This window comes from Schistocerca serialis, chromosome 2 (genome assembly GCF_023864345.2).
Source record: "Schistocerca serialis cubense isolate TAMUIC-IGC-003099 chromosome 2, iqSchSeri2.2, whole genome shotgun sequence".
NCBI classification, from domain to species: Eukaryota; Metazoa; Arthropoda; class Insecta; order Orthoptera; family Acrididae; genus Schistocerca; species Schistocerca serialis.
The window spans coordinates 300,957,965-300,981,974 of record NC_064639.1 but is presented as its reverse complement, the minus strand read 5'-3'; the positions used below and the strand labels follow the sequence as shown (position 1 = coordinate 300,981,974).

Genomic DNA, 24,010 nt, shown 5'->3' with positions numbered 1-24,010 from the left:
GGATTCGAACCTGCGACCGTAGCAGTCTCGCGGTTCCGGACTGAGCGCCTAGAACCGCTAGACCACCGCGGTCGGCGGGTTGTTTCTGACAAATATATATACTCTTTGTTTCGCATACTATCTCCGTTGTTCTACATCGTTTACAGGCTTGGTGCGAATTAGTGGTGAATGGTGGTCAAGTCTTTGTGTGAGGATGTAGAAAGCAGACGTGTAGTTCGAACTCTTAGTTCATCTTGTGTATTACAATACGGCAAAAGTTCCAGACGACGAAGATTTGAAATAAATGATGGCTAACTTAAACCCTCAGCTGCCGACAGGTGTTGTTGATATACCTCGATGTGGACAGCTGACAATGTGTGCCCCGACCGGGACTCGAACCCGGGATCTTCTGCTTACATGGCAGACGCTCTATCCATCTGAGCCACCGAGAACACAGATGAACAGCTCGACTGCAGGGACTTATCCCTTGCACGCTTCCCGTGAGACTCACATTCCCAACTGTCCACAATTCCACATATGTAATGTACCTTATAGACATTTGCTCATCCACTCATTACTCGCGCACGCTTTGGCGATTCCCGTAAGAGTTTGGGCAACCTGTGCGCATTCGCACAGACGAAGGTCAATGGCTGGGTAGCCTTTAACTCTATATATGAAGACAGTAACTGTTCTTGAAAGAACAGATACTGTTGATGACCGTGCAGCTTTTCCCTGAAATAAATGATGACTAACTTAAACCCTCAGCTGCCGACAGCTGTTGTTGATATACCTCGATGTGGACAGCTGACAATGTGTGCCCCGACCGGGACTCGAACCCGGGATCTTCTGCTTACATGGCAGACGCTCTATCCATCTGACACACCGAGAACACAGATGAACAGCTCGACTGCAGGGACTTATCCCTTGCACGCTTCCCGTGAGACTCACATTCCCAACTGTCCACAATTCCACATATGTAATGTACCTTATAGACATTTGCTCATCCACTCATTACTCGCGCACGCTTTGGCGATTCCCGTAAGAGTTTGGGCAACCTGTGCGCATTCGCACAGACGAAGGTCAATGGCTGGGTAGCCTTTAACTCTATATATGAAGACAGTAACTGTTCTTGAAAGAACAGATACTGTTGATGACCGTGCAGCTTTTCCCTGAAATAAATGATGACTAACTTAAACCCTCAGCTGCCGACAGCTGTTGTTGATATACCTCGATGTGGACAGCTGACAATGTGTGCCCCGACCGGGACTCGAACCCGGGATCTTCTGCTTACATGGCAGACGCTCTATCCATCTGAGCCACCGAGAACACAGATGAACAGCTCGACTGCAGGGACTTATCCCTTGCACGCTTCCCGTGAGACTCACATTCCCAACTGTCCACAATTCCACATATGTAATGTACCTATAAGGTACATCCCGGGTTCGAGTCCCGGTCGGGGCACACATTTTCAGCTGTCCACATCGAGGTATATCAACAACACCTGTCGGCAGCTGAGGGTTTAAGTTAGTCATCATTTATTTCAGGGAAAAGCTGCACGGTCATCAACAGTATCTGTTCTTTAAAGAACAGTTACTGTCTTCATGAACATTTGAAAGTTAAGATTCCTTACTACATTTCGTAACTTCAGAAATACAATTTTGACAATTCTTTCATCGGTTATTTTTCGACGTACTAGATCAGTCTGTAGACGTAATGCCTTTAAGGAAGACAAGCCAACCTCCAAACAGTCAGCTAAGTAAAATCTTTGTATCTTAATATGTGGCTATGCCCTTCGGTGGAACTCGCTTCAAAATAATGACTAACGTCCGGTCTGAGAACAAATTATTGAATGCGCAATATTAAAGAGGTCTATTACAATGTGTGTGTGTGTGTGTGTGTGTGTGTGTGTGTGTAAGGAGTGTGTGTACGTGTGTATGATTCACATGTGCACGGCATTTCATGTTAGTTTCACGAATCTAAATATTACCCGAGTTGCTGTGCATTTAATAGCAATTAAAACTGCGATGATCTTACTGTCTGTTTGGCCTTGTGTGTGATTAATAAATGTCAGTTAAAGTGTCAATACATGTATGTTTAGTAGATCTTCCTCAAAGTTAATGGGGGAATATTATTTATTATTACTATTGTGGCGAGAGCAGCGTGTTCTACTGAATGATGTGGCGATAACTAGCCCGAAAGCCAGACAGACAATGAGGGCTGCCACGCGATGAGATTTTCTTCCATACACATCTCTAATTTTGAATTACAGAACTGATGGACACGCTATATAACCACGATGGGACGAATCGAGGTGGGCCGACTTTATTGCAGCGTGTATAATTTTTTTAACAGAGTGCGGCTATATACAAGAGCTGTCTAGAGCTACACACTCACACGACAAATAAAAACCACCTCCTACGACACTAATCCATCTTTAAAGCACCTATTACATTGTACATTCCTGATACTAGCTGGAAGAAAAATTTCATTGTACGTTTTTTTTTCAAACAGAACACCTAACAGCTTCTGGAACCTTATTCGATACTGTTATCTGTCGTAGATATCTGCAAAGCTGTTAACGACTGATATATTAACAATAATAAATCGGTTGTGTTGTCCAGATTCACTTTGTGGCAGGCACTGGTGTGTAGTTTTCCCACAAAACCGCTCTGACAGGAGAGACCCCTATTTACACGGACATGCATTTACTCAGTTAGGCGAAAGATCAAACAGTCTCCAGCCCTCCTCGTCACAGATATATGTAATCACTCACGTTTGAACCTGGCTGAATTAAATGCACGGCATCCCCTCAGTAATGCCTTTGATCTCTTCCTGGTACTCAGCCAATTTCACTTGAGTGTAGAACTGCGAATGGGTGTGTGACGTTTATCTGTGTCCTGGCGAGGGCAGCGGCAGATGACAGGATAGACTGACGTCAGAGAACACAGCTGCAGCATTCTCAGGCGCTGTCCATCTTCTCATTCGTCGACCCTTAGTACAGGATTATCTGTTTCCACGTCACCGACATGGACGAAATGTTAAATTTCGACCTTTCGTCCGTCAAGTCTTTCATCCCAGCGTCTTGTCACTAGAGAGCTCATAGTCGGCGTAATATGAGATAGAGACTAAACGTAATTTGGGCAGACAGGGAAATAGACGGGCACACTGAGAGAGGTACGCTTGTAAACTGGGAATGGTGATAAAAGAAAGCTGCAAGAGACACAAAGCTCAATTGAAACAGCACAGAAATTATCTCTTGGTTCAGGTACGATCAGATTATTCGCCTACTTTCAAAACATAACAATTTAGAAATTCTTCTACATGTAATGTAGAAAGCGCAGGATGTTCACATGTTCCCGAAGAAGCAGAGATGGAATAAGCATACGAATATCACTCGGCTGTGTAGCTTACACCAGCATCATTGTCTCTACCAATAGTTTTGTTTTCAACACAAAAACATTTCTCGCTACCGTTCATGATTTATACTACAGATCTCTCGGTAAGTTATTCCCTTTATCGAGTGCGTCTTATTGCACTATCATAACGCTCTCGCTTTTCACATACCTATGCCACAAATCTCCAAGTTGATTAACTATATTGTAATGGAACTTTGTTTTACGTAAGGAATTGCTACTAGTTTATTCAATTTTTATTCAAGCGTAATGTCAACAGTATTTTTTATTTTTCCCATTATATTGATACATTTCCTACATCATACTTTCATCGTAAAAGCTCCTAAGAATGCCAAACGCTCATATCATGCCTGTAACCTGGTAACTTGACATTCCAAAAAGTTTTCAAGATGCTGAGATGTGGTTTTTGCCATTCAACAGTGGGCAAAGTGGTGAGTAGTTTATCACATTCTTAATATTTGTAACAGGTTAAAGTTTTAGTGAAATGTTTCTGTCCATGATTGGTTATGGCCCTTGTGCTACAATATATTTAAAATGAAGAAATGATCGCATGCTCGAGCAATTTCTTATTTTCTTTGGGAAAATATATCAATTACATCATCTATTATGGAAATTCTTTATTGAGAACAGCATTGTTAATGAAAGAAAGAAAATGTTTAAGGATTATATAGGTGTCCAGATGATCAAGAACAGTGAATAGTAAGATGAAAAACAAAGGCCATTAATATACAACATTGTGAGGGAAGAGAGCTGCACAGAATGATTATGAAAATACGCATACTATATTAAAATCAAAAGTATTCTGTCTAAAATTAATAATTCTGAGTAAACAATTAAGTATTCATGTGATAGTCCACAGTGAAATTAGTAAAGCTAAATGAGATTTGATTATTAGAGGAAACAAAGGAATGACGCATGAAATGACACACACTGGAAGTATTTGTTATGATACAATTAGCATAATAAATGAAATTAGAGCCATCAGTCAACAATAAAAATATTTTTGGTATAAGTGAATTCTAATATCGTAAATATTTTCAGTTAGTATTTGTAATGACATCCTTAGCATAACAAATGAAATTACTGCAGTCAGTTCACAATAAAAAGATTTTCATTGTATGTGAGGTGTAATATCACAAATATTTTCAGTCAGTATAGTATTAGGTCAATTAATTCATACAAAATTAAGATAAGAAGTAGTATATGAAAAGCTGAGCTGATAAGACTAAAAGCAAATTATCAAAACCATTTTTGTATAAAAAATATTTCCATTTCGTTCCTGGATATGTGTAAGACATTTGACTGCATTCATACTTACCACAACCTAAATTTTATAGCAGTAAAGGTAAAAATAGTATCTGTTTTATTTCATACTAAAGTAACAAGAAGCCAAAACTCCTTTTAGGTGACTTCCAATATTAGGATGACAGTTTGTGTTCCTAATGGGTGTCATTTACTAATGGTATACCAAGGGGTTTGACACAACATCCACTATTAAATCAGGAATGAACACGTCAAACAGTCACATATCAACCACCATTTTATTGTACATCTAGTTAGATTTCAGCTGCAGTATAGCCATCATCAGTGCATTTAGTAGCATGTCATATAGGCCCAGAAAGCTTTTATAATACATGTTGTCAGAAGGACATTAAACTGTCCATAGTCAATGTACACAGAATTGAGCTATGGAAAGTTTAAAGCAGTTTTAACACCATGTGCGTATACAAGCTTTATGGGTACATTTAACTCGCTACTAAAGCACTGATTATGACTATACTGTACCTAAAATCTAGCTAGGTCTCCAATAAAATATAGATTGATGTGTGATTGACTTCGTTATTCCCTCATTATAATCATTTCAGACTCGCTGAGCACAATGATTCCTAATGGAATCTAGCCTGATCCATTATTAATCTTCCTGTGCACAAACCTTATCTCAGCTTATTTCAGTTCAGTGGAAATAATTTACTTTGCTATAATTTGATATTCAGTAACAGAAGGAAAAATAAACCAAATTTTCAGTCAATTAATTTACTTGTTCTGTGTAATGCAACAATAGTTAGGATAATTGTGTGCAAGATGTTCTGTAACTTTCACAATGGTTGCATATAAGGAAAAGTAATATTTAAAACAGAATCTTTAAAATGTGTTTATGTGCCTATTGATCTGAACTAGAATTCAAAATCACATTTGTATGTATGGATATTGTTATATATTCAAGTTGAAAAACAATTTACTATGTTTGACTGCTGGATTTCCGATTAAAATCCAGAAACTTTCGCTTTGCATACTTGCATTCAATCACTAACATTTAACAGTGTCCTAGGAAACTTGTTATGAGTCTTAAGTCTGGTCTATATTTTCAACTTTTAAACAGAAAGTTGTTTAAGCAACTTGATCAACTAACAACAGCTACAAATTATGACATTTTTTGTAGATACCTGCTCTGAAATACTTAGAAAGTATTTGACATTTGAAAAAAATTTTATTGTTATAGTACTGGATCAAAAAAGATATCTACTACTCATATCCTAACCGCTTTTTATCTTCAAAACTGGAAAACCTTATAGTATTTAAGACATTCACATCACCTCTAGTGGATTAAAACTACTGATAGACTATAAGAACAAGTTTGGAATTAAATTGAAATACGCTTTTTCTGAGAAAATCTCTACAACAGAGAAAAAAATTGAAATGACACTGGTGAGTGTCTGTGGCTAATACAAGTAAGTTTCATCATATATTACATAAACAAGAAATAAATATTGTATAAGCACAGATTTTATATAATTTCACATTATAAGCACTATCTAAAGTTTAAAAAGTATTTTTGCTGATGAAATATATAATTCTCATGCAGTAGTGAGAAGTCGCACATCATAGCATGATATCTCTAACATTTTGAGTCTGAATCTGAAAGTAGCTATCTCACAATGATCAGTTTAGGACAAAGACAGACTCACTATATCCTTTCGAAAGATGTCTAAGTTTTTCTGATTGTATCAGAAATTAAATATGACTAACTAGTGGTGCACTATCTGTTGCTTTCAGCAAATAGAGAGAAGAGCTGTGACAGCAAGATATGATTGGTTAAAAACATTAATGACAACAAGGACCAATATTGGATTAAGTTGTATTAACTTTTAGTAGTAAAACTATGATATTTATTAGCTTCAATTTCTTGTTATTATTATGTCATTATTGCTGTGTAATATATCCAAGTCTTTTCCCTTGTAATGATAAAATATTAGAGTTAAATTCAAATTATGGGCATGTTATTGTTCGGATTACCTTTTATAGTTAATGTAAGAAACTATATTTTTAGAGTAGTTCTGGCCATAAATCGATTTGGTTGTGAATACTGATGTTATTCACAGATTTTTTTTTTGCAATAATTTTGCGACCATCTATTCTAAAAATTTATTAGAGTGAAAATAATACAAAAGCACTTTCAATTTTTCCTTGAACACTGCAAACCTAACAGATGATGCTTTGAACTCTAATTTTTCATACTTTCGCAGCAAAAAAAGGGAGCAACGTCCCGTATTGAAAGGCAGTACCCAGACATTTTGGTGATGGTAAGTTGGCTAGCTGAGCTGTACCTGCTATTGATGGCTGGAAAACTTGTTACCTCAGGTGCAGAAGATCCCCATATTTATGTTTATATTACTATTAGTTGTGTCTGCAGTGTTCTGTTGCTCTTAATAATAATAATAATGAAACTTTCTGGCAGATTAAAACTGTGTGCTGGGCCGAGAGTGAAACTCGGGAACTTTGCCTTTCGCGGACAAGTGCTCTACCAACTGAGCTACCCAAACACGACTCACGCCCCGTCCTCACAGCTTCAGTTCCGCCAGTACCTCGTCTCCTACCTTCCAAACTTCACAGAAGCTCTCCTTCGAACCTTGCAGAACTAGCACTCCTGGAAGAAAGGATATTGCGGAGACATGGCTTAGCCACAGCCTGGGGGATATTTCTAGAATGAAATTTTCACTCTACAGCGGAGTGTGCGCTGATATGAAACTTCCTGGCAGATTAAAACTGTGTGCCGCACCGAGACTCGAACTCGGGACCTTTGCCTTTCTCGGGCAAGTGCTCTACCAACTGAGCTACCCAAGCACGACTCACTCCCCGTCCTCACAGCTTCTGTGAAGTTTGGAAGGTAGGTGACGAGGTACTGGCGGAATTGAAGCTGTGAGGACGCGGCGTGAGTCGTGCTTGGGTAGCTCAGTGGTAGAGCACTTGCCCGCGAAAGGCAAAGGTCCCGAGTTCGAGTCCCGGTCCAGCACGCAGTTTTAATCTGCCAGGAAGTTGCATATCAGTGCACACTCCGCTGTAGAGTGAAAATTTCATTTTAATAATAATAATAATAATTAAAACGCAGCCGCGCGGGGTAGCCGCACGGTCTGGGGCGACTTGTCACGTCCACGCGGCTCCCCCGCCCCCCCCCCCCCCCCCATTGGAGGTTCGAGCCCTCCCTCGCCCATGGGGGTGTGTGTTGTCCTTAGCGTAAGTTAGTTTAAGTTAGATTATGTAGTGCGTAAGCTTAGGGACCGATGATCTAAGCAGTTTGGTCCCATAACACCTTACCACAGATTTCCAAAAAACACGAAATCAGGTGCGAAATTTATTTCATTAGTATTTATCTAGTTTTAAAAATCTGATGCCTGTTTGCAAAACAAGTAATTCATAACCGTATAATAATGTTGAAATATCAGAAACCTGCACAGAAAGTTTCACTTTTTTATGAGACTGTCTCCACTTAATGCATCTGGTAGATCTTGTCTGAATTTGGTATGTGCAAAGTTATCAGTAAATCGACGAGTTGCGTAGCTCATTTGCCCAGCTTTTACTTGGTTCTTGTAATCTCTTTTGTTTTTCAAATAGAAGATTCATAAATCTCAGCCTTGACTATCAAAGGTTTTATTGTGTACATAAATTATGTGAAACAGAATGCCGAAACACTGGGGGTGACTGGAATTCAGGAGCTCCACATGAGATCATCTGTATTACTTTTGGTCAGTCATCATCATCTTCATCGCCATCGTTATTGCCATGATCGCTATCATTGTCATCCTCATCGTCGTCATCAGCATCACATATTTGGCCTCCACTGCTGGATGAAGATCTCCTATATTTTCCATGTACTTCGATCTTCAGCTATATGCATCCATGTTGTTCCAACACGTTCTCTAATTTCCGCTGCCCATTTTTTATTCGGTTATCGTTACTTGGAACACATCAAAGATCGTCCTTGATTCATTTCGCACCCTACCTTTGGCTGGCTTCGTATATCCCACACCTCGTTCCTTGATCCATTTATTTCGTCTTCTGTACCCCCTATTACTTTTCAGCATGCAAACCCCCAGTGTTTCCTGAGGAACCCTCAGTTTGGGAATGTTTCCGCACAGAAATTCTGTCTGCCACAAGCCGAAACGGATGACACACATTGATTATAAGGTATCCTTTTCAGACACATAGGAAGCTTAGTATTGAGGAAAAACTAATTTAGAAAACACACACATTTCTGCACTTACTCTTTGTTTCTTTTGCAACTGAGCCAGTCTTTGTAGTCAACTGTCCTAAATTCACCAATTCCTCACTTATTCCATTGCTTCGTCGCTATTTGGTACTATTTTTATACGTTTTGGTGAATGGTTACATTCGTCTTATTGTAATTGTTTTAGGCCTGCATTCAAACTTGCTATATTAAGTTCATCCATTCACCATTGAATTTTATTTGCGCTTGATGTATTCATTATGAAGTCAGTAGCAAAATGAGCGTGGTTCAAACATGCAACTTTAACGCATGTTCATTCTTCGTTTTCCCAATATAAAGATCTGAAACATCTTCTATGGCTACTGAGAGCAGTTTTAGTGTTACAACATCTCTTTAATTTTTAATTTCTCCATACAATAGCAGTAGCTTTCCATACAAGCACCATTTCCTAGATATATTTCTAAATTTCTAAAATCATTGGGTGAAGTGGCCTCAAAACGACTACTCACGTTGATATGTAGAATATATGAGACTGCTTATACATCACCAGACTTTCGAAAGAACTTCATCCACACTGTTCCTAAGATAGCAAGAGCCGGCTGGCGCTATAATTATCGCACCATCAGCTTAACAGCATATGCATCCAAGTTGCAGACAAGAATAATATACAGAAGAATTGAAAAGAAAACTGAGGGTCTCTTAGACGATGAGCAGTTTGGTTTTAGGAAAGGTAAAGGCACTAGAGAGGCAGTTCTGACGTTATGGATGATAATAGAAGCAAGATTGAGGGAAAAGCTTTCGACAATTTAAAATGGTGCAACATGTTCGAAATTCTGAGAAAAATAGATGTACGCTGTAGGGAAAGACGGCTAACATGCAATACGTACAAGAACAAAGAGAGAACAATAAGACTGAAAGACGAAGAACGAATTGCTCTGATTAAATAGGGTATAAGGCAGGGATGTAGTGTTTCGCCCCTACTGTTCAATCTGTATGTCGAAGAAGCAAAGACGGAAGTAAAGGAAAGGTTCAAGATTGTGATTAAAATTCAAGGTAGAAAGATATCAACGATAACATTCACTTATGGCATTTCTATACTCAGTGAAAGTTAAGAAGAGCTACAGAATCTGGTGAATGGAATGGACAGTCTAACAGGTACAGAATATGGACTTCGAGTAAGTCGGAGAAAGACTAAAGTAATAATGAGTAGCAGAGTCCGCCCAGGTAGATGAGTGGTCAGCACGACAAACTGTCATACCAAGAGGCCCAGGTTCGATTCCTGGCTGGGTTGGAGATTTTCTCCGCTCAGGGATTGGGCGTTGTGTTGTTCTGATCATCATCATCTCATCCCCATCGGCACGCAAGTCGCCGAAGTGGCGTCAACACAAAAGACTTGCACCAGGTGACCAGTCACCCTACGGGAGGCCCTATCCACACTACATTTCCATTTCCATAAGTAGCAGAAATGAGAGCAGATAGAAACTTAACATCAAAATTGAGGATCACAAACCAAAGGAAGTCAAGCAATTCTACCACCTGGGTAGCAAAATAATCCATGATGGACGGAGCAAGGAGGACATAAAAAGTAGATTGGCACCTGCAAAAAGGGCATTCCTGACCAAGACAAGTCTGCTGGTATCAAACACAGGCCTTAATTTGAGGCAGAAATTTCTGAGAATGTACGTTCGGACTACAGCATTGTCTGGTAGTGAATCATGGACTATGGGAAAACCGGAACAGAGGAGAATCGAAGAGTTTGAGATGTGGTGCTAGAGGAGAATGTTGAAAGTCATGTGGGCTGATGAGGTAAGGAATGGGGATGTTCTCTGCAGAATCGGCGAGGAGAGAAATATACCGAAAACACTGACAAGAGGAGGGGTCGGATGATAGAAGATCTGTTAAGACATCAGCAAATAACTTGCACGGTACTGCGTTCACAAAAATAATATTGCAACACTTGCACTTATTTTTTACTGCACATTGTCTGATGTGTTGGATATGCTTCATAAACAAAACAATAGTTTTTGCATAAATTTAACCACTAGTTATATATGAGTAATTTTTTTAAAAAATAGCCCATCAGGTTCAGTGAGGACCTCCAGCGCTCAGGTCTTTTGGTTAAAATCATAGGTACAGATTTTATAACTATTGAGTTGGGCACCCAGGCAAGGGTACTTTTATACCACATAGCGGGCCCCACCCCTCACACCCCCTCCTAACGCCGGCGCTAGCATGAGGCAACAAAGTGAATATGGAATAAATTTGTCAGATTATAAAAAGCAGAGGGCCTTCTACTGCGGGACAAACTCTAATATGAGAGACTATTCAGACAGTAGTAGTTTTCCTACACAGCTCTTAACAGCTTAGTGCTCACTATCAGTTGAAGCAGCGGCTGAGTAGTATAAGCGGTTCTGCATCACTAAAGGTTCTCCTTCACGGTGGCATTTGTGAAAGACGATGTGCGAATTAATTAATTAATTGCTTCGTCTTTGATAACCTCGCTGCCGCCAACACGCTATCAGCCGCAGGCATCCTCCTCTTGCTTGCCCTGCCTTCGATTGCCGCAACCCAAGCTGTGACTCAGAAGCATTTACACAGTTTTGTCGGGCGATCGCAAATTAAAATAATTGCCATGCTGATGGTGGAATTTATTTTGCGAAATGTAAATTCACAGGCAGTCAAAGATAACAGGAAAATAAAAAGTGGCCAAATAATTGGTACCGTCAACAACCCTATTATTCACTCTGTACTCCGCATTTTCCCCGCGGTCGCCAGCCAATTATGCCTCACGAGTTCTACGTAAAGAGCGATGAGTATTGGACGGTTCTGCTAAAATTAATTAGGTGTCGAATGGGAAGTATTCTCACATATTAACAGGTCAACGAGTGTAATAAGCGTCGGAACCACACATCACATAGAATATTTTCGGAAATAATGTTTTGAGCGTGTATAAGTACGTTCACTAACTGATAACTACTCTACAGTGGAATACGAAATTAGCGAGCAGCGTAATAAACTATTCATCAATTCCAGAAAGTTTCATAAACGTTCCTGGTGAAACAGAAAGAAACGAATAATCCACCTGGCCTTCATGGAATTCCAATCTGGATTCACAGAAACCACCCTACAATATTGGTCCCTTTCTCAGTCTGGATTTCTCACGAATTTCTCACACACTCTAAGCAGATCCAAGTGCCTAAAACACAGTGAGCGCTCGCAAAAATAAGAAGGAAAAATAACGGATGAGCAAAATTATAAACCAGAATCCCTTACGTCAACATGCTGCACGGTCCTTGAACCCATCCTGTCTACAATAAAATGAGTTTCCTAGAGAGTTAAAAAAGTTGTTGTCAATAAACCAGCTCAGGTTTGGGAATCGTTCTCATGTGAAACTCCGCTCGCCCTTTTCACACTGAACTAAGTATGTATTTCAATAGGCAGGTCTTGTATAGGATAACACTCGATATTGTGTTGCACTGCAACAAATATCCAAACATCCAGTATATTCTCAAATATGTGACTGGTCCGAAGACTTTGAATATATACATATCGTTCAGGTTGGTCAGCGTTCGCAAAAGAGAAAGGTAACGTTACGAATGCTCCAAAGAAGTTTGGATGATTCATTCATTGTGTTCCGTACACCCCAACAAGAAGGAGAAACTGTAGGGATACTGAACGAGTCAAGAGCCACATTAATAAAATACACTCATTGTCATAAAAAGAGCTGCACCAAGGACCCAGCCGATCCACAACAAACTGGGCGGAGTTGTTGCTCACCATCAACTATACCAACGATTACTTTTGCACGGGCGGCCACACACTCGAGGAGGACGGATCGAGTCGTGATTTAGTGCGCATCTGCTGACGTAAGAGGGTCTCAAATGGCTGTGCCGGCCAATACAACAGCGAGTAGCGATAAGAAGTTATCTCCTGAGCACGCAATACGCCCTGGCGATACATTTCACGGTAAACTGCCCAGCTCGACCAGTTCACTTCTAGGTGCTTCGTGAATTCTCAAGTGGTTCCTTTGAAGACTTGGGTGCAAATTTAGTTGCAGTCAAGTCTACGAAGGAACCATTTGAGAATTCACGACATTCAGAAGAAGATGGCCCAAGTATGCCTATATCGATAATTTTTGAGAAGTGCATACAGGGCCTGAAGATGGAATATTGATTTGCCGAAACTGGTAGCGAAAATAAAATAAAATAAGTTCTCAATTTACACGGTTCTTTGGCGAATTCCTTTGTTAAATATGTGAACAGCCGCTGTCTCACGTCCACAGTGTACCAATAGAGAATGATTGCTCGTAGTTGGTGGCAACGCATACTGGAAGGCACGGATACACGCCATGTAGAATCTGTATGTCCGACAAGCATCACAATGAGGAAGCAGTGAAGGATTATCGCTCGAGCAGATCCGATGGCAACGATAGGGACTAGCTGGTGGGTTGTCCTGCCTTCTGTAAGATATGGCTATACAATAGCGAGACTGTTGCTGTAAGATATTTTATTTCGAAGACATTCATATTTAGTTATTGTTACCATAAATATATTTCCCTCGTCTATAGATGCAACGCTCTATGCAAATTTCCCATTGATGGAAACAGTGCTGAAAGTCTTTCGCTGTGAACTCCTCGTTGACGCGTACCGCTTTTTCTTTCACTGGTTCAGCGAACTGAAGTTTTGTTCCTTCTAATGCAAATTTGACCTTGGGGAGCAGATAAAAGTCACACGGTTCTAGTTCAGGCCAGCAAGGTGGATGGCTTAGCCGTGGGATGCTCATAATAGACAGTGAGGAACGAGCTGGAGCATTGTTTTGATGCAGCACCCCGTGACTTGCTCTTTCATAATTTGGGTCGCTATTTACGTATTTTCTCATGAAACTGATCAAGAACCTCAAGGTAGTAATGTTGATTAAAAGTTTGACCTTCAGGAACCTACTGAAGGTACACAGTTCCATCAATATAAAAAAAGAAATCATTATTGCTTTGAATCTTGATTTGACCATTCGTGCTTTTTTTTCGCTCTCGGAGAAGCTGGTCCTTCCAATGCATGGATCGCATTTGAAAAACCAAGATTCGTTACATGTTATCACTCTTTCGAAAAAGTTAGGATCGTTTTCAATTGTATTCAAAGTGTCAGTAGAAATACGTGAACAGACTTTCCCAGCGTATTTAATTGATGGAAAGCTCTCGAGCTTCCAGCCACGTGGCAGTATTATATAACGGCGACATTTCGATGAGTGGCTCACTCCTCATCTCCGCCATGGAGAGCGGTTTGTGATCCTCCATCAGACGTCCCACCAGCCTGGTGGGATGGTGTGCGGAGCATTACCCTATGGTGCCTATTCACCGTTAGTGTTCCTAAAGGGCTTCTTTATGGCTTATGGAGGAGGTCTTCAAGCAGTAGCTCTGCTGTTGGTGATCGCCCACGCCCGTGCCCTATTTCAACAGGACAACTCTCGTCTTCATACCGCTGCCATCAGGCGGGCGTGCAGCTGTAAATACTCTGCCGTGGTCTCCACAATCGAGAATAAGTGAGATGTCATGGAGTGTGCTACCAGAACTCCACCTCAACCCACCAGTCTGCAAGACCTGCGAGGTCAGGTGCAAGCGGTATGAGACGGAATGTCAAAGGATTACTTCCAAGACCAGTACAATTCCATGCCTGCGACGTCTCGACACTTGCGTTCACAATCACTGTGGGCGACGCCATACTAACACGCACATTTTCCAGCGTGTAGCAGAACACTTGTTGGTACTTCCACACTGAAACTGTAATCATTTAGTACGTGTGGTACCATTCACTTGCTTTCCTGCAATGATTGCAATCCGCCTTGTTTTGATGGGTGCAACTCTTTTTATGACGGTGAGTGTACAAATAAATCATTACAGACTCTTAATCTGCAAATTACATTGACAATAAATTACCACTACACTGCTTAATAGTGTTCTTGCTTATAGCAGTTAAATTTAATCAATTAAGTTAGAAAGAAGGCCGCCAATTTGATGAAAGCTGCGGAATCCTCATTTATACTGAGTAGCTACTGTTTACCTCTTGTTGGTAGGTTAATATTTACGTCATTGCAGTGGTATTTTAAAAGAAAATAGTTACCTATGTCTGCAAATACTGCTGTTGGTAGTACATGGCTACTTACCTTGCAGATTTACAACTAACACTGCTACTTGCCATACAGCTAACAGAACTTCTCGGTCCTTCAATCTGTCTCTTCGCTCTACACAACTAGTTGTAAATTAGGTAAGTTTTAATTTTCCTATGAATGGGTTTTGGTTTCCAATTTCTTGCTTTATATTAGGTGGTAGCTTGTCGAAGCATAGACAAGTGGCAAAGTCTACATGAAAATTACTTTTTGTGTCTTGTATTGTGATTGTTCAAATCATAGTTCAGCTGAAACTGATTTTTACTGACAGCAACAACAATATTGAAGAAATAAATGTGTTGTGAAGTGAGGTTAAAAAGTCGTCTGCGAGATGTATGACCTACCTCATACAGTATTTACTTCTGTTTCACTACCGTAAGATAACAATGACTGAAAATATGTAAATTGACTCAGCGCTTCCGAAAATGAAAAATAATATGAGGGTTGAATGAAAAGTAATGCCTTCACCTTAGTTAATTCAGTTTGGATGGGAATATTTTAATTAATCAAACGCAGAAATAATCCTTATAATGTGATCTTTAATTACCAATATTCACTTTTCCACTTAATCACCAGCCAATTGGTTACATTTCTGCCAACGATGAACTAGTTTTCTCAAGCCGTCACGGAAGAAGTCGACACTCTGTTTCCGCAACCACATAGTTCTCTCAACGTCTTCGTCAGAAGCATAAGGAAATCAACACAGATTGTCTTTCATTATCGGGAACAGATGGAAGTCAGACGGTGCTAAATCTGGACTGTATGGAGGATGCCGTACGGTGGTGAGATTCAGTCTCTGAAGTTCTGCTGTGGTGGTATGTGAAGCGTATGGCTTGGCATTGTCATGCTGCAGGAACACAGTTCCCTTTTTCTTTCGGGCCCTTGTTAGTCGTCGTGCTTGCAATTTCTCTCTGAGTGATACGACGATCGTCCTGAATCAATCTGTCAACATTTTCTTTGTGAAACTCGGTGGTTGCTGTCACAGGACGACCAACTCTTTGTTTGTTACGCAGATCAGATGTTCCCGCCTCAACATCTTTAAACTTACTCTCCCAACGACGCACAGTACTCACATCAACACATCACCATAAACTGCTTTCATTCTTTGATGAATCTCCTTTTGGGTGACACCTTCTGCTGTCAAGAATCCAATGACTGCATGTTGTTTAAATCGCATTGACCGACCGTCTGCGCAGGGTTCCATATTTACACTGTAACAGCACAACCGTTCAATGCTAAGGCTTCCCGCCAACTGGAGCTGTAGAGAAGAGGCTACGGAAAAAGCCAGTACCTGCCGCATACCAATGCTGCAAACTGTTGAAGAGTTACGGAGGTGAAGGCATTACTTTTAGTCAACCATCGTACTATCAACAAAATATGCTGAACAAGCTTCTTTATCAGTTCATTTGTGAGTTGCCTCCATTACAATCCGTTATGCAACTGGATCCACGCTATTTAAATCAGTGTGTTCCATTCAGTAATTGACCGGTAATGTCCACTTCTGATCTATCGCTGCTCCTGTTCTCCACATACGTAAAAGTCCTATAGGACAAGGTGAGCTGTAATTTGAGGATCTCCGATGATGAAGCTATTTTCTACAGTCTCGTGTACTGGTTGAGTGGCTGTAAAGGATTTCAGGAAGACAGATAAAATTTCTGTTTTGTGCGATTAGTGCCAGATTATTTTAAATATTGATAAACTTAAGTTAAACCACACGGGTAGCGTAAATATCACAGGAATGTTAGAACACAGAATTAATTGCAAGCTGCTACAATCACGCACGTCCATTAATATCTGGAGCCATTGTTGATGGAAGGAAGGAGAATGACCAACTTAGGGCTATTGGGAGGCCTTTGGGAAACTATTCTGCACCTATAAATAAGAGGGCGTACAGACCGTTTTTGTGACCCGCTCTCGAATGTTGCTCGATGATTTTGGGCCCAGACCAAGCCGAATTGAAGGAAAACATCGCAGTAGTAGTGTTAGTTAGTTTCTTAGTTAGTTGTGTATTCCATAGAACATTTTAACGATATTTTTATCGAAGCGACGTGGAACGGATAATTTTGCAGGATTTCTGTAGATGATTCATTTCAGCGGATGGCTATATTCTGGCTTAAATTTAACACTTATGGACTAGTTTTCATTTCAACGCATGCAGTGACACTTAAGTGTTATCATATTTTTATTGCTTTACTGAATACCAGTTTTTAAATAAATACTCGTCTATGGAATAGAAAGAGCTGTCCAGAAGAAATGATTTTGGGTTAAATTCACAACTTGCATTACAACCCGTCTCACGTCTTATGTTACTGGGTAAGCGATAAAAATTTTTGTTGATGCCTATTGCAATCTTTTCTGAGAGAGTAACAGCTTTCGTAATGAGAAATAAAGGTCATTTTTCTTCTAGTGTTGTAGGCATGAGCATCACCATTCTTCTCAAATTGCTATGGCGAATTTCATTGGCGAATGAATATACATCTAAAAGAAACCAGAAAAAGAAATGTCGGGTACGGCCTTTCTGCCATACATTCCCAGAGTGATGGACAGAATCGTTCGTATATTGCGCAAACACGACGTAAAGACAAGGAAGATCAAACGTTGTCTTAGATCGGCAAAGGAGAAAAGGGACCCATTTGCAATTTGGGGAATACACCGCATACCATGCACATGCGGAAAAGTTTATGTCGGAATGACTGGACGATCAGTCAACACCAGGATCAAAGAACATAAGCGACATAGCAGGTTGGGGCAGGTGGAGAAATTGGCCGTGGCAGAGCACGCACTCAATGAGACCGACCACGTAATAAAATTCGCCGACACGGAAGTTCTGGCTGTAGAGAAGCACTAGCACACATGCGTCTTCAGAGAAGCTGTAGAAATACAAAAACATGCGAATAGCTACAACAAGAAAGAGGAAAGCCTTAAGGTAAACGGATCCTGGCTTCCCGTACTGCAGCGAACGACCGTCGCAGATAGCAAGAGGAGAACCGCACCGGAAATAACTGCGGAGATGCCCTCGGACGTTGGCGCGCCAGGTACATACAGTCTGCGGCCGCGAGCTCGGCTCCAGTTCACCACCGGCAATGGAGGGTGAAGCTTTGACAATACCAGCCACTCGTACTGGCGAAACGTCAGTAAAATCATCAGCCAGAAGCCAATAGGCAATTTGTCAACAAGTGCCACGAAAGCTTTAACAATTTTGTAAACTAAATTGGTATGAACTACAGGCATGTAACTTGAATAGTACATGAGTTATTAGAGGTCAAAGTGGCCGATTACTATTGATCGCGTCAGGCCATAAGTACTCCACAGTTACACGAAGAAGCGGTAGCAGCATGCTTATAAATATATTTATTCGTCTATGTCTTTCTTTATATCCGATATATACTATTCATGAAGAAACTGGTCAAATTTTACTGTGTTTTAGAAAGCACAGAGACGTTAGGCTACTGGCCTGTTTTTTTTCTATTCGTTTGATATATGTTTATTTGATTTGTTTATGGATTTAATAATGTGTGTTAGAGCGTGTTTATGGTCCAGCCATAGGAATATTTATTTAATTTTATGTTATTTAAAAGTAAATCCAGTATTTTGTACGTATTTCAATATGTTTGTGAGTGTGCATTGACTTGGAGAAATGGTGGGAGTCTCTAGCCAATCACAGCGCTCGTTATGGGGAGAGTGGGTGGAAGTGGGGGAGGAGTGCTGGGCAGGACACAGGGAGTGCTGGATGGGAAGCAGCGACGTATGGTCGTGGGAAAGACTTGGAGAGTGTTGAGCAGTTTGCGCGTGGTCGCGGGAGATAGAAATATTTCGTAGTGCCGACTTGTGTACTTGTGAGATTTCCGTGGCTTCTGCAGTGAAGACGTAGTATGCGTTTAGACGTGAATATCTCGCGAGCTGTGGTGTTGCTCATAACTAATTACATGAAGTAGGAATCTATTGTTTCCCTGTTATTCAACTTATATTTTATTCAATTGCTGGACCATCGACACCAATAAGTGTTTTGCAGTAATAAACGGCATTCTTAAAGGTACTTCTGCTATCTTACTCAGCATTTAAAGTCTTTAAAAACAGTACCTGCAGATTTTATTTAATTGCAATCTTTCATTTGTAAATTTCTATGTTACATCCAGAATTCGCAATTTCCGAGTGATAGGAATCTTTGACAATTCCATTCATATGTATATTCATATTGCATACTGTAGACTCAGCAGTATTGAAAGCCCGCAGTATCCATGTAGATGTAAATGTAGACAGGCATTGGAGCATGGTGTGGTAATCAATAAACTGGACCCCGTCACCTCTCCTTAAGTTTCTGCCCTAAGTACAAGGATAAAATTTGTTCCAACACACTAAAAGCGGTTACAGGGTTGGTCCAATAGAAGGTAAGCGAGGGTTGTGCAAAAAGACAACATGCAAGAACATAACCCTATTTTACTGAATACAAATATGAATGACATTTAATATGAATATGAATGACAAGATGCTCGAAATATCTACTGTCTCCGGTCACAGTTGTATACAATCGGTTCCGAACCTCTGTCATAAAGCGTTGTAGTGTGATGGACTCATGTGCTTAATCTTCGGTTTCATGTCCTCCAGTGGCTTATGGGAGATTAATATAGATTCTTTCCTTGATGTAGCCCCATCAGAAAAAGTCGCACGGATTGAGGTCCGGACTGTATGGGAGTCGCTCAATCTCTTGGCCCGTGAACTTCTCTGCGTCCAGTGCAATCAAACGCTCACCAAACGTTATTTCAAGTCACAAAAATGGCTCTGCGACTTAACTTCTGAGGTCATCAGTCGCCTAGAACTTAGAAATAATTTAACCTAACTAACCTAAGGACATCACACACATCCATGCCCGAGGCAGGATTCGAACCTGCGACCGTAGCGGTCGCTCGGTTCCAGACTGAAGCGCCTAGAACCGCACGGCCACTCCGGCCGGCTTTCAAGTCACGTGAAGAAGTCAGTAATTCAATGAGGTCGAGCCCCATCTTGCATGAACCAGTACGGCCAGTCTTGTTGAGACGGCCCGCTTCTGGGGCAAAGTGGCGCTCCAGTAACTCTCGATACTTCACTCCTGTGACCTTACCGTCGATGAATATCAGACCAATGATCCGGTGTCGTGGCACACGACACCGTGATCCTTTGTGGATGCAGTGGCGAGACGACACTGAGATGAGGATTTTCCGTACCCCATTGGTGCCAGGTTCGTTTGTTCACACACCCATTCAACTGAAAATGGATCTTGGCACTGAAACAGGTCTTGTGTTCACTGATGGTACCACTTTTAAGTTCGATCATGTGGTTTGCGAAATATCTCCTCAACACAGTGTCCCTCTCCTTGAGTCGATGGCACATGTAGATATTGTAGTGACGCAACCCAACCGCTTTCGTTAGCCTTTGTAATGATGTTTTGGATATACTTAACTGTTGGGACGCCTGTCGAGTGGATGTTGGTTGATCCTCAAAGAATGAGCGGACTCGCTCACTGATATCATCAGCAACGACTGTGGATTTTCGAGCCGAAACCTTGCTTCTTGAATCCCAAACACTACCGGTAGGCTCAAATCTGGCCATCAACCTGTCAACAATGAAAATCAGTGTGAGATGAGGACCAGAACATCGACCATCTGATGGCTTCAAGATCACTGCGACTTTCGAGTACTGTAACTTACCGTGCGGTAACCTCTTCAGTACTAAGTGTCCTTTTCCTACCGAATTCTGACGAATATGCCCGTCGAACGGTGACATTACTGCACTTATTCTCATAAGATTTTCTTACGATAAATATACACTCATCCAAGATCAGTGATCCCATACTGCTTCTTCTTTTCTAAGCACTGACTTTTCCTGGAGGCAGTGAACGTCTCCACCACTATCGAACGAAGGAATCGACAGGTAATATAAAAGTGTTCCGGGTATGGTGACGCATCATATTGTAAAATGACCATCACTAGAAAAAACCAGTGTTTCGGCCGCGATCACAGTGGACACCTTTGGTTGAAAAAACCGGAAATTTCTTGTGGAATATTTTCAAACATTCCCGCTTCGTCTCGTATAGTTTCATTGACTTCCGACAGGTGGCAGCGCTGTACGGAGCTGTTAAAATGGCGTCTGTAATGGATGTGCGTTGCAAACAACGGGCAGTGATCGAGTTTTTTTTGGCGGAAAACCAGGGCATCTCAGATATTCATAGGCGCTTGCAGAATGTCTACGGAGATCTGGCAGTGAACAAAAGCACGGTGAGTCGTTGGGCAAAGCGTGTGTCATCATCGCCGCAAGGTCAAACAAGACTGTGTGATCTCCCGCGTGCGGGCTGGCCGTGCACAGCTGTGACTCCTGCAATGGCGGAGCGTGTGAACACACTTGTTCGAGATGATCGACGGATCACCATCAAACAACTCAGTGCTCAACTTGACATCTCTGTTGGTAGTGCTGTCACAATTGTTCACCAGTTGGGATATTCAAAGGTTTGATCCCGCTGGGTCCCTCGTTGTCTAACCGAACACCATAAAGAGCAAAGGAGAACCATCTGTGTGGAATTTTTTGCTCGTCATGTGGCTGAGGGTGACAATTTCTTGTCAAAGATTGTTACAGGCGATGAAACATGGGTTCATCACTTCGAACCTGAAACAAAACGGCAATCAATAGAGTGGCGCCACACCCACTCCCCTACCAAGAAAAGTTTAAAGCCATACCCTCTGCCGGTAAAGTCATGGTTACAGTCTTCTGGGACGCTGAGGGAGTTATTCTGTTCGATGTCCTTCCCCATGGTCAAACAATCAACTCTGAAGTGTATTGTGCTACTCTTCAGAAATTGAAGAAACGACTTCAGCGTATTTGTAGGTACAAAAATCTGAACGAACTTCTCCTTCTTCATGACAACGCAAGACCTCACACAAGTCTTCACACCCGAGAGGAGCTCACAAAACTTCAGTGGACTGTTCTTCCTCATGCACCCTACAGCCCCGATCTCGCACCGTCGGATTTCCATATGTTTGGCCCAATGAAGGACGCAATCCGTGGGAGGCACTACGCGGATGATGAAGAAGTTATTGATGCAGTACGACGTTGGCTCCGGCATCGACCAGTTGAATGGTACCGTGCAGGCATACAGGCCCTCATTTCAAGATGGTGTAAGGGCGTAGCATTGAATGGAGATTACGTTGAAAAATAGTGTTGTGCAGCTAAAAGATTGGGGAATAACCTGGTGTATTTGAATGGTGAATAAAACAACCCCTGTTTCAGAAAAAAAATGTGTTGCATTACTTATTGAACTGCCCTCGTATTTCACCACGACTGTTCTAGTGAGATTGAATTATGTCACAATCCTAAAACTGTTGATAATATGGGTCTCCTGCTTCTATCTTGTGGAGCTTAACGCATCCTGGGCCAAGCAGGTGTTGTAGAAGACATACTGAACACGAACACGGCAAAAATGTTTACTAATTAGGTTCAGCGACACTCTTCACATACAGTCAGAATGCTGCTGACTGCGCTTTATCGATGACCTGCCAATCTTGCGTTCGTATACTCGTTCCCGGCGATTAACTGCCGCTGCGCTATCCACCTGCCGCATAAGGGAAACAAGAGTGCACACCATATTCTCCGATGACTGTCAGTCACGGCACATACTATAGGAGGCATTCAGGAAACGAATTTCTATAAAGTTTCCCACTCCTTTCGCCACATAAGGCCAACGGTATCAACGGTTTTGAAATTGTGACGTAATGTCATTCTCAATAGAGGAGCGTCCTAGAAAACAAGATATGAGAGGTAAATGCCGTTTTATTTGTGAATACACTTTTCTCACTGCGGCATTAGCTATCGTCTGCTAAATCAATCAGAGAAGTTTGTATCTGAATGGGGTAGCCCTCAGTGGTAAGGTTGATGACGTTGTTAATAGCTGATGTAAGAGGTTTTAAGGTCAAGTTACGGGACAGGGAGAATATGGCGGGAGCACACATTGGATTCCTGGACGATGGATGCTACCACTATGGTGGCTGCCCTCTGCGTGCTGAATGTGCTAGAAGGGTACAGACGCTTTCCGAGTGCCACGATGTATGATATTTTGTAACACTATTAGGACAGAATAGTGATATCTCGTGATTAGCCGATCATTGGCTTGATAACTGCTTCACGATAGCCACGTTGACCTTAGCATTAAGTTGGGCCACTTTATTTGGGCCTTTATTTCGACCTCATACGAGAACTTATCGTGTTAATTATTATGTGGAGTCAGATTTTCATTCTAAGCACCCACTCGTATCTGATATGTTTCAATAGTCACCACATGCTGTAGACTTCCCGTAAGTTAACGGACGGCCAGTGAGTTCTCGTCAAGTATGTGCTCAGGAAGTTGATGTCTCAGCCCTTTCCTTCTGAGAATCTAAACGTGTTGCATGTAAAAAAGACTTTCGACGAATATATATGATGCTGTATTATCATGAGTTCTGCAATGTATGCTTGCCTGCTTGTGGTCGTTACTGACGTGTTGGTCTAAAGAGGCATGCACTGCAAACTTATAATGTAAATGAACCTTGTAACCAGATATTTGTCCAAGTTCCATTATAAAAGTGATACTGAAGTAAAATTTTGATTTATTTCACTTTACGACTCCACACTTCCCGTTTACTAGCGGAAAACCACCTGGCACAAATGACCGCAATTGCATTGTACAGCAGCATGATTTATTTCAGGTGCGGATGCAGAAGATTAAAAAATTGGGACAAATATTTTTAGAGTTAGTAGTAACCACCAATACAAAAAAAGTTCTGTAAACATGGGCTCTGAAATGCGTACCTTAAGAGCTATTAATATTTGTTCTAGATGAAGATGTGTGTTTCACAGTAGCGAAGATGAAGAAGTGCTCATAGCTCTTAAATTATGCATTTTAGAACCTACTTTATTGGACGTTTTTTCTTTCTTTCATGGTTACTGCCACCTC

The 24,010-nt window shown here is 41.2% G+C and overlaps 2 non-coding genes across 2 annotated transcripts; both read right to left on the bottom strand.

Moving 5' to 3' along the window:
* Window positions 1-357: 357 nt before the first annotated feature.
* Window positions 358-432, bottom strand: Trnat-ugu (transfer RNA threonine (anticodon UGU)). Its single transcript has one exon. It is a non-coding gene; the product is annotated as a tRNA-Thr (tRNA).
* Window positions 433-1,231: 799 nt separating this feature from the next.
* Window positions 1,232-1,306, bottom strand: Trnat-ugu (transfer RNA threonine (anticodon UGU)). Its single transcript has one exon. It is a non-coding gene; the product is annotated as a tRNA-Thr (tRNA).
* Window positions 1,307-24,010: the final 22,704 nt, after the last annotated feature.